Below are 10,291 nucleotides of genomic sequence, written 5' to 3'. Positions count from 1 at the left end.
TTAAAATGTTAAAGAATATTTTTGCTTACAAATTAGGATTTCAAAATTAATAAAAGCTTTGGGAACAGTGCGCAATTTAAGAAAGTAAATCTGTAATGCCGTATTCGTATTGTTATGACTTTTGACCGTTTTCAAAACTTTTATAAATTTTAAAACCCTATTTGTAAGCTAAAATATTCTTTTTTGATAGAAAAACATTTTTTTACTTTTTAATGCATCTTTTAAATAAAAACTTTTTTCTAAAAAACATTTTTTTTATTTATTGCTTTTTAACTACTATAAGGGCCCCTTCAGCACACAGCACTTTTAAAGGTAAAACACCCCGATTTTCAAGGGTAAACAGAAAAGCGTAAAAATCGAGAAAACCCTTTTTTATGATTTCTTTAAAATGTGAGTCAGACGTAACTGGATCTATGGTTTTTGTTAAAAAAAATTACTAAGAAAATAATACTTTATTCAAAATAAATTAGCTAATTTCACAACTCTTTCAATTAATTCATATTATATATAAAAACTTAATTTCACTTTCTAATAACAAAAAATAATTAAATTACAATGTTATATTGCCGAAAGTAAGGCATACTTTCTCTGTAACTGACCGCATACGAGGTATCATCAGCTTTGCGGTCTCACTAAAATCCTGTGTAGGAAGGACAAGGGCAACTCCTTGGCATATAATTCACTAAAGCATAGGTTTTATCATAAGTATATCCTTTGGTGGCTACTGTCATTCCAACACTCATGGGGGTTATATTAGCAAATAATTTGTTTAATTCTTCATCGCCCTCTGGTAAAGGAATGCAGAAATCCTCCACGGGAGTTGGATCTTTTAATTTATATACACTAGCGGCTAGCCCTTGCCGGTCTACAAATGTTCGCTCAGTCGAAATGTTGCGAGCGAGGTCGGAACAGTACGAACGGAGACCATAACGGACTTCTCATTTCAGCTGGGCTGGTTAAGTCTAAAGAGTTTTCTGAGTATTTTAAAAATAATTACATTAACAATCGGCATTGATGGGCATATTGGAATAGTGGTTTTTATGGAAATATGTTGCGCGTGGCTGGGGCTTCGCCCCAGTTAACTAAAAGGAAACAAACCCCACGACCAATTAAACTCGAAAACGTGGAACTCGAAACGTGGAATAGTGTTTATGTTTATGAACTGTACGCCACCCTAGCTCCATAAAAAAACACTATTCCACGTTTCGAGTTCCACGTTTTCGAGTTTAATTGGTCGTGGGGTTTGTTTCCTTTTAGTTAACTGGGGCGAAGCCCCAGCCACGCGCAACATATTTCCATAAAAACCACTATTCCAATATGCCCAGCTGAAATGAGAAGTCCGTTATGGTCTCCGTTCGTACTGTTCCGACCTCGCTCGCAACATTTCGACTGAGCGAAAATTTGTAGACCGGCAAGGGCTAGCCGCTAGTTTTATATACGACCCTCCATGCACACGACGGTTGACAATTCCGTTTCCACGGCACGATGTCATTAATAACCACATCCTTGTAGCAATAACGTAAGAAGTAGTTTTTGGCATCGTCGATGGTCGTTTCAAAAGGACACCCAATTAACATGGGCAATTCATCTAATATATTTATACATTAAAATACTAAAACTTACTGTTCTCAATATTCGGATATTGTACTAACGTTCCATCTAAAGACATATGGCGGATGCAAGGCACGCTAAACCATACCATACCATACACTACTGCACGTTTTTCACGGAAGCTACGCGCAGAAGCGTAGACGCGCACGCAATAGAACGCATAGAAAGAGGGGCACATTGGTTATTTTGTTCTGTGGGTTATTTTATTATTCAAATAATATTTTGGTCAAATTTTTGTGGGAAATGAATTAATTAAGAAACGATGTTAAACCAATTCATTTAATAAAATTTTCGGTTGTTCCAAAGTAGTATATTGGGACAATGAATAAAGTACCAAAATAAATTTTTTCTTCAACAGTTAAAAATAAGAGTTATCATAATTACAGTTAATTATTTCCGTGATTTATTAGAAAACAATTATATGAACATAATCACAAACCCAAAGACGAAGACATATGGACAAGGAATAAAATTGATAGGAAATCGGGTTTAAGTAATATAGAAATATCTGATATTATGAAAAATTCGGGTTCGCCTCATGAAGCTACGCGAAATTTTCGAGGTGTTTTTGCAATTGACTTGTTACCCAAAAAAATTGAAAAAGATGAATCAGGTATAATTAATTTTCAACCCTCTAATTGTTATGGCTCACACTGGGTATGTTACATAAACAAACCATATTTGAGAAATATTTTATATTTTGACAGTTTTGGAATATCTCCATCAGAAAAAATTAAAAAATATTTATTAAGTAGCGGAAAAAATATTGCGTGGAATAGCACCCAGTTACAAATGAGTTCTTCTGTTTTATGTGGTCATTACTGTCAACTCTAGTGATTGTGAAGATTGTTTTTGTAATATAATTATTTCTGAAGATCTTCCCATTTAGTTCAATTTGATATTTAAATCGCGTTGTCCATGAGTCGACAGCGTCCAGGAATTTATTCTATTAAATGAAATATTTTATTCTTTTCCTATTTTTCACTACTGTAAAAAGTTCAGATGATATTAATATTACAAGTTATTTAGAACAATTTGGGTATTTAGAGAGTAATGGATCATTATCAACAGAAACGTCTTGGACTAGTGCTTCGCATACCAATGAAGTAATGCTTAAAAAAAATAGTAAAAGTTTCATTCATTAGCTTCACCATTCTAAAAATTTTTAGAAATTAATTTCTGTATCCGCCCCTGACCTTTACGCTGGCGTACATATTTTTTTTTCTAATAAACCCCCCCTGTATAATAAAAAAACTTAAAAGGGGCCGCTCCAATTTTCTGGGTCTGGAATTAAGTTGGCACTAGTTTTTTTCTGGTAATCCTTTTGAATCGTTGCAACCGCTAAATTTAATGAAAAATTTGAATTACAATTTAGCAGATTAATTAAGTTCAAAGGATACAGCACCTCAAGGTATAAATAATTCCGTCTAAGACTAATTTTTAAGAGCATTTGTGTGAATAATTTTAATAATTTTACTTTGAAATGAATTCCCGGTGATAACAATCTGATTTAAAATAATATTTTTCCAGTTTGAGTGTATAGTTGCTTAACAGAATTTCATTATTCGCGAAATATTTAATTTTAATAGAATTTGTTAAAAAGCAAATAGATGAATATGTTTGGAATTTGATTACAATCGATTAGGAAAAAAGTTTTCGACATCAAAGGGGAATAATAAAGCGTAATAATTCGCAGTATGCGCGAAAATGCTAGTGCCAAGCCTTTCTGCATTTTCAGAGTTTTTTAAAATTGCTGCTGGGTTGGGCTATTGACATGGATAAATAGTGGCATTATTTTTTCGTCTTTGCGGATTGAGCGAATTGCTTAAACGTTTTTTAATTAAGTCATCGGGCGTTGAATGGATTGTTGTTTATCGTGATCAGCTCGGTATCTAGCATGCGAAAACATGAAATCCTGAAAAATCCAGGATAATCGACTTAGTGAACGCAAACAAGCGAAAAAGACGGACTAAGTAAGAAATTTAAGAGAGTGGCGTGTTGAATTTTGATATGTGCTCTATTTAGAATACGAAATGTCTCTGTTGCTCTTATCAGCCCGCGACCATATGGGACTCCACTTGTTGCCGATTAATTTTTAATTATCGACTTTCCACGAAGTGCCTACGCCATTCGGAAAAATATTTATAGCGTGTGGCGTGGGCGTCCATTTTTCAAGATGGCGGAGTCGTTGCAGATCGTGTAGTTAAAGTGTCAAATAATCCGAAAAATAGACGACAGGTGTAAATCTTCATTTTTCCACGAAATTTATTTTCTACTTTAATTTTATATTGGAGCTATAAAAGTAAAAAGGCGTCGAGATTTAGTGAACCACGTGACTTTAAAACACATTTGACAGCTTACTAGTGTAATCGTGCTGTTTACGCCATAACAGACGCGCTAAAGAATTATTCCTTGATATAAAACAAAATAATTTATGACGCATATTTAGATATTAAGTAAAATGAAATTTTCTGCAATAAAAATCTTAAGTGCGGCAATAAAACATTCGAAATTATGATGCGGGGGACGCTGAAAGAAGTTATAATTGCGTTACATTTGGTGGGTTTGGGCAATGGATCAGATTGTTTGATATTTGTTTTGTTCGGTTTTTTATTGATGGTGTACTATATGTGGAGATGGTATAAGAATCACAAGCTGGTAAAATATTGCAGGCTATGCTTTATACAGTGGCGCATCGGAAAAGTATTTGCCACTATGCATGCAAATGGACTTTTGTCACGATATCGCTCAACCGGATATATTACCGACTTATGACAAATTATTGCTGAAAATTAATTCAGCACAAAACCAACCGAAATAATTGCTACAACAACTAAAAACGTTTGCACAAATGGTTTAATTAATATCGAAAATTTATCGCAGCGAGATCTGCTTAAAAACCCGTTTATTATATTTATTTCGTTATTTATAATGTGATTAAGCGGCGTTTTCGGTTTTCGAATTTCTCAATTATTTGCTTTCGTCATTTTTATTCCATTACGGTAATTTCGTTTCGCCGGAGTTATGGTTATTTTTGAACTTCCGTTTTCCATCATAAATTATATTTTTATCTTTGCGGCTTTTTGCTTTCATAATTACATTTTTGAAGTATTGATGAAATTTTTAAAAAAACTTGGCTGCATTCATCGTTGGAATTTTTCGAATTATTTACTTTCCCTCTGTTTAACTCAATTATCTTGGATTTTTCTGGATTTCTGTTTTCGCGTTGTAGTCGGGTGAATTGATCGAGGATGGTGGAGCACATTGAGTGTGGTGTTCACTGGATTATGCATTTCAGGATGTATACCTACGGCATACTAACGCTTAGCGACAAACGTCAATCGAATTCTAACAGGCATCGAACACATGACGACCGCTGCTAATTACCACTCATCAATATAACACTGTTTTCATGCCAACAAACATTATTCAATTATACTCCAATAAGAACTCATAAATATACATCACTACACTGTCACCATTTCACCATCATCTCAATCCAATAGCACTTTTTACCACCTCTACAATAAATCTATTTCAGACCATAGACCATATAATTATTTGCTTGCACGTGTTTTGAGTAATAGGCTCATTATCGTCGCCATAAAATTAATAAATAGAACACAAATTACTGGATTAAACAGCAAATTACTTAATTACTCCAGCCAGAGATGATGAATTAATTACACTTACTTCATATGCATGAATGGAGATTTTTTGAATTTGTTGCAATATACATTTGTAGCCTGATTAAGTGCGCACTGATCACGCACCGCCAGTAACAAAATAAAAAAAGTCACAGCTAAAAAAATTCAAATTTAAAAAAAGATCACGTTGATTTCCAAAAATTAACATGTAGATGTAATAATTCGGCAAAAACAAGTTCATATCGATTTGTTAAAACAGCGCATGGCCAGGAAGAAATGAATATTATTAACAAACATCTGTACAGTTGTTTTAATTTTTTTGCGATTTGCTATTACTTATTACATATCACAACAAAAAATTATAAAGTTGAACGGGAGAAAAAATGTGTTTCTAGCATTTGTTTATTTGTTTCTACTTTATTTTCGAAGAGAAGTTAAAGTACTCACAATGTCTGCTAAAAGTATGTCAAAAATTCAGTATTTGCTATTAAACGCAGAGTTTCTCTAAAATCGAAATTAATTAACTAACTTATTAGTACTTTGTTAAAACTAGTATGAGAAAGTAATTTGTATTTTTATATTTTTGTATCTAGAATTAAAGAGATATTGTTTTGGTGCGTCGGGAGGATTATTAATGAGTTCTGGAGTGTGGGGAAGCAGAAAGTGGGCGTATATTTATGCGATATCCGTTAAACGCAACTAAAAGCTCGGTTCTGCAGTCAAGTAGACATCAAGTCAATATTCTAGGTCTTGGGCGATCATAAATCTATCTTCGACATGTTTGAACGAACGAACAGTAATATATACAGACTGTCGGTCAACCTTCGGGCTCTGAATTAGCATAGAATTGCATTTTGAAAATGTATATCATTTCAAAAGAAACCTTTCCGCAGATAATGAATAAAAATAACGAGCTACTTATATTCAGAATATCAAAATGTGAGATTAAATTTTTATTTGCCTACCGTCTGTCTTTTATCAAGTTCATCTCCTTTGTATTTCTATTTAAATAAATATTGACTGGAGATAATTTCTACCAGCATCCTTAAATACCGCGAGTCCACAGCTTGGCTCGCAGCAACGAAACGTTTAAATTTTTCCCCAAGTATTTTATTTAAAACCTAAAGGGTCAAGTTCCTAACAATAAGTGATGATAATGATTAAATAAGTTGAAATGCAGGATGTGCACCAGCAATAAACGAAACTGCTTTCCCTTTATCGTACAGCATAATGCAACATAAATTAATTCTTTGGCATGTTGACCGCTATTGTCATGTCATACATACAGATTGGGAATTAGTGTGGTGCATTTTGTAGCTGTAACTTACTTAAAGATGCATTCAGTATGTCTCTGCATTTACCACTATTCAAGCTAAAATACCATATGGCTGCTGTATAAATCATACGATACTTATCTCGGAAAAATCACTTTAAATGCGTGCGAAATTTATCCCGATCGACCGGGCGCTCATATGTTCGCATCAAAATCTAGCATTTCGGTGATACATCACACATACCGCGTACTTGCACACACAAAACCACACCCTATGACAATTTTGAGTTTAGAACTTGGGGGCCAACTCCACGTCCGAAGGATAGAAATCCGAAATTATCTTGTGCTCGGAACTAACTAGTTAATTTGATTTTTTATAACCCCCTGCTTCTTCTAAAATTATTTTCAAATACAAGGCTGTTTCCGAAATTAGCTACAATACAAACTTATGTTTTTTAACAGGATCATTTTAGATGCAAAAATAAAAAATACGGTGTTCTATTTAGAAATTTTGAATTATTCAGCTTTTAAAAAAACTTAAAAATTTTTTGTTTTCTAGATTGCAGTAAAGTTAAAGTTTGAACATTCTTCTGGTGAAAGTACCATTTTTCTAGGAGTCCTAGTTTTTAAAAAAGCGTATTTTTGTTAAAAAAATTTAATATTTTATATTTTTTATATTTGAAAATAGTTATAGCTGGGGCAGGGAGTTATAGTAGGTATCTACAATTTTGGGAAAAGATATTACTTTTTAAAGTTTTTTAAAGTGTGCAGGGCAGCATCAATAACCCAAGACACGTGAAGATAAATGGCAACCTTTTAATGTTTTTTTATTACACACATTACATTATTTCCAATTTTTGTCAGTATTTATGATTTCAAAGAGTACCAAAAAACAATAAAAAAATACGTAAAGTATTCGTGGATAACTGGTCTTCAAAACACTTGTTCTATTTCGAGCACTCCGGCTACGCCGTCGTGCTCGAAAAATCGCGCGTGTTTTAAAGACCTCAAGCCCACTTATACTTTAATATACTATCATCTACTTGGTGAGGCACATTTATATTGAATATCAAGCGCCGTACTTAAGTGTAAATTTTAATAATTATAATTTTGTCCTTACTTAAGCACGTACTCGTATTAACATTATTTCGATAAACAAACCTATTATAAATCAATTAATAATGTGAGCGCTCTGGGGAAGTTAACCCTCAAAATCCAAAATATATATTACTTGTAACAAATTGTAGAAACAGTTACAAATTACAATTTTGGTCTTACTAATACCTACTAATTATATACTTAATCGCATACAAATCTGCTAGGGACCTGAAAAGTTTAAATATTTGATGTCGGCACTATTGATTAAGTAGTGTAATAGTTAATAGAGGTTGAAGTATTAAGAATTAATTTTTTGTTGTTGAATGTAGGTATTAAGTAATTAAGTTAGGAGTGGATTGGCAACGTAGGTTATTCGGGGTTAGAATGTGGGTGCAATTGGGTCGAATCAAAGCTTAATGCGAAAATAAAATTTTAACGTGTAAGTTAGCGCAAAGCCACACAAGTGTCATTACCGAAGTTCGAAAGAATTAAATAATTGAAAGTCGAGAATCACAAATTAAGAAATTACACGTTGTATTGTGAGATATTCAAATTATACTCGTACTTTCGAGCATAATGCGAGGTAAATTATTCAAACGGGAGTCGTTACTCTTGAATCAATACTGTTGCCAATACTTTGTCACGATACTTTAGCCTGTGATCTATGCACTCGCTCGCACGCTGTCATAAATTAATTAACGAATTAATTGCTTAACAAGTATTGCAGATTAGTAGCATCTAGTATAATTAACTCGATTTTCGATGTCGAACGACAACAACAACAGTGATAATCGAATAGGTAATTGTTTTTAATTCGCAGTCGGGAGGAATTTAGCAAAGCCAATAAAGTCCCACAGTCGACCGCAGCTAAGCGCTTTATCAATAGGTTTTAGATCCTTAAGAGTTCAAATTAATTAGTAGCTTAGTTCGAGGAGCCACATGGAGATGCATGCACCCAGATTGTGTGCGACTACTATAACAGCGCGGTCTTAAATTGCATTATCCCGCTGACCATTAGCTCCCAGATGCAGGACCGGATTTACGCAGGGTTGGAAGCAACACTTCTATTTTTGGACATGAAACGCGAAAGGAAGTGCTAAGTGCTGCGGCTCCTCACCGACATGCACTTTCTAGCCGGGACCCATTCGGCGAAAAATCATATTGAGTTTCTTCAACTCGGACCTCGCGGGCATTAATTCGTATTTTATATTTACTGTAGGCTTAATTTTTGTTTTAATTAAATTTTATGTTCATGGTATTACCGTGTTGGTAGGTGGTAGTCAAGCGTTATTTATTTTATATCTTCAAATTATGAATAAATGGACGGGTAATACATGCTTCTTTATGTAATATATTCTAATATGTCAGCGATATTTATACTAACTGTACGGATCCATATTTTTTACTCTGTGATTTTTTCACTCGCACATCGCGTATCGCATTATATATTCAATCATACATACAAATTACTTCATTATATTTACACGAGTTCCATATTTATGCAACTGCATCGGGCTGCATTATTTATTTTGAAACGGACGCCGTTTTCACACAACGAAACTTATAAGACGGATTAGATTTTTGTAGCGATTCACATCAACAATTTATCGCCGGACACCATTAACCACTTAACCAATCATAAAAACACACGTGGCAAGTGACACCCAAATTTCACTTTCACTCTTCACGATTTTTACAGCCTCCAGACATTTTATTTAATGTTTACCCCATAAACATAAGTGTACAATGCAGTTTATGGTCATTTTATAATGTGGATATTACGATATGATCATACGCTATGACCGACTCTGCTGTATCTTGTATCATTTAATAACTTGCGGTAATAATATAAATAAACAAGACGAAATATTACCGTGAAGTAATTTCGTAAAAATAGTTCCTCGCTGTACAAAGGGAATTAATTAGGAGACTGAATAATTCAGTGGACGCATTGATCACAAATCAAATTCTTGGTTTCATTAATCTTTAATCCGAAACATTTCAATTAAAAATTATAGCTAATGCCATTATTAATTTATTCCCATTTACCAAACTTTAGTACAAAGGGAATAATATAATAACGTTTTAATTCAAATTTAAATCACGATATGTTGTTGTTTTAATTAGCTATGTAATTTGTTTCGTTTTGGAAAAATGCCGATTGTTCGATTTCGGAGTTGCGAATAAATTGTTGCACATTGTATGAAGCTAAAAGTTGTAAAAATGTTTATGAAGCTTTGCAACCACTCGAAGTGCAGCGGCGGGACGCTCCGGTTAAGTTTTCATCCAGTAAAAATGACTTTTATGCAAACATAAACTCGGTTTGTGTTTTCCGAATGCAGGTTCGGGTTATGACTCTTTGATAATCGGTGGCTATGGTGCATTCAGCACCGATAATTGCCGCTCACCGTTTAAAGCCGATTGTAGAAATCCTCCGAGCTTGCACTTTATGCTTTTTATTTTGTTTCAACTTAAAAGCCGCTTTTCAAGAGGGAGCTTTCATAGGAAGCTTTCCGCCACCTGCCGGCGGAGCGCTGCGATGCCGAAATAAAAACCAAACTCCGGGGACACAGTTTTGAGGAAAACAATTATCCGAAATATCATTTCACGGCCGAATTAAGAGAAATCTTGTTAAATAAACGTCAGCGTACGTGACTTGTGA

At 33.9% G+C, this 10,291-nt stretch overlaps 1 long non-coding RNA gene across 2 annotated transcripts; it reads right to left on the bottom strand.

Moving 5' to 3' along the window:
• Positions 1–499: 499 nt before the first annotated feature.
• LOC135267260 (uncharacterized) lies at positions 500–2,318 on the bottom strand. Of its 2 annotated transcripts, none has more exons than XR_010335656.1 (2): positions 1,624–2,318; positions 500–1,588 (listed from the first exon to the last, which is right to left on the bottom strand). It is a non-coding gene; the product is annotated as an uncharacterized LOC135267260 (long non-coding RNA). The 2 variants fall into 2 exon arrangements; XR_010335655.1 differs by having other exon boundaries at positions 1,653–2,318.
• Between the last annotated feature and the right edge of the window lie 7,973 nt (positions 2,319–10,291).

Source organism: Tribolium castaneum, chromosome 10 (genome assembly GCF_031307605.1).
Source record: "Tribolium castaneum strain GA2 chromosome 10, icTriCast1.1, whole genome shotgun sequence".
In the NCBI taxonomy this organism is placed as follows: domain Eukaryota; kingdom Metazoa; phylum Arthropoda; class Insecta; order Coleoptera; family Tenebrionidae; genus Tribolium; species Tribolium castaneum.
This window is presented reverse-complemented; position numbering and strand designations above follow the sequence as displayed.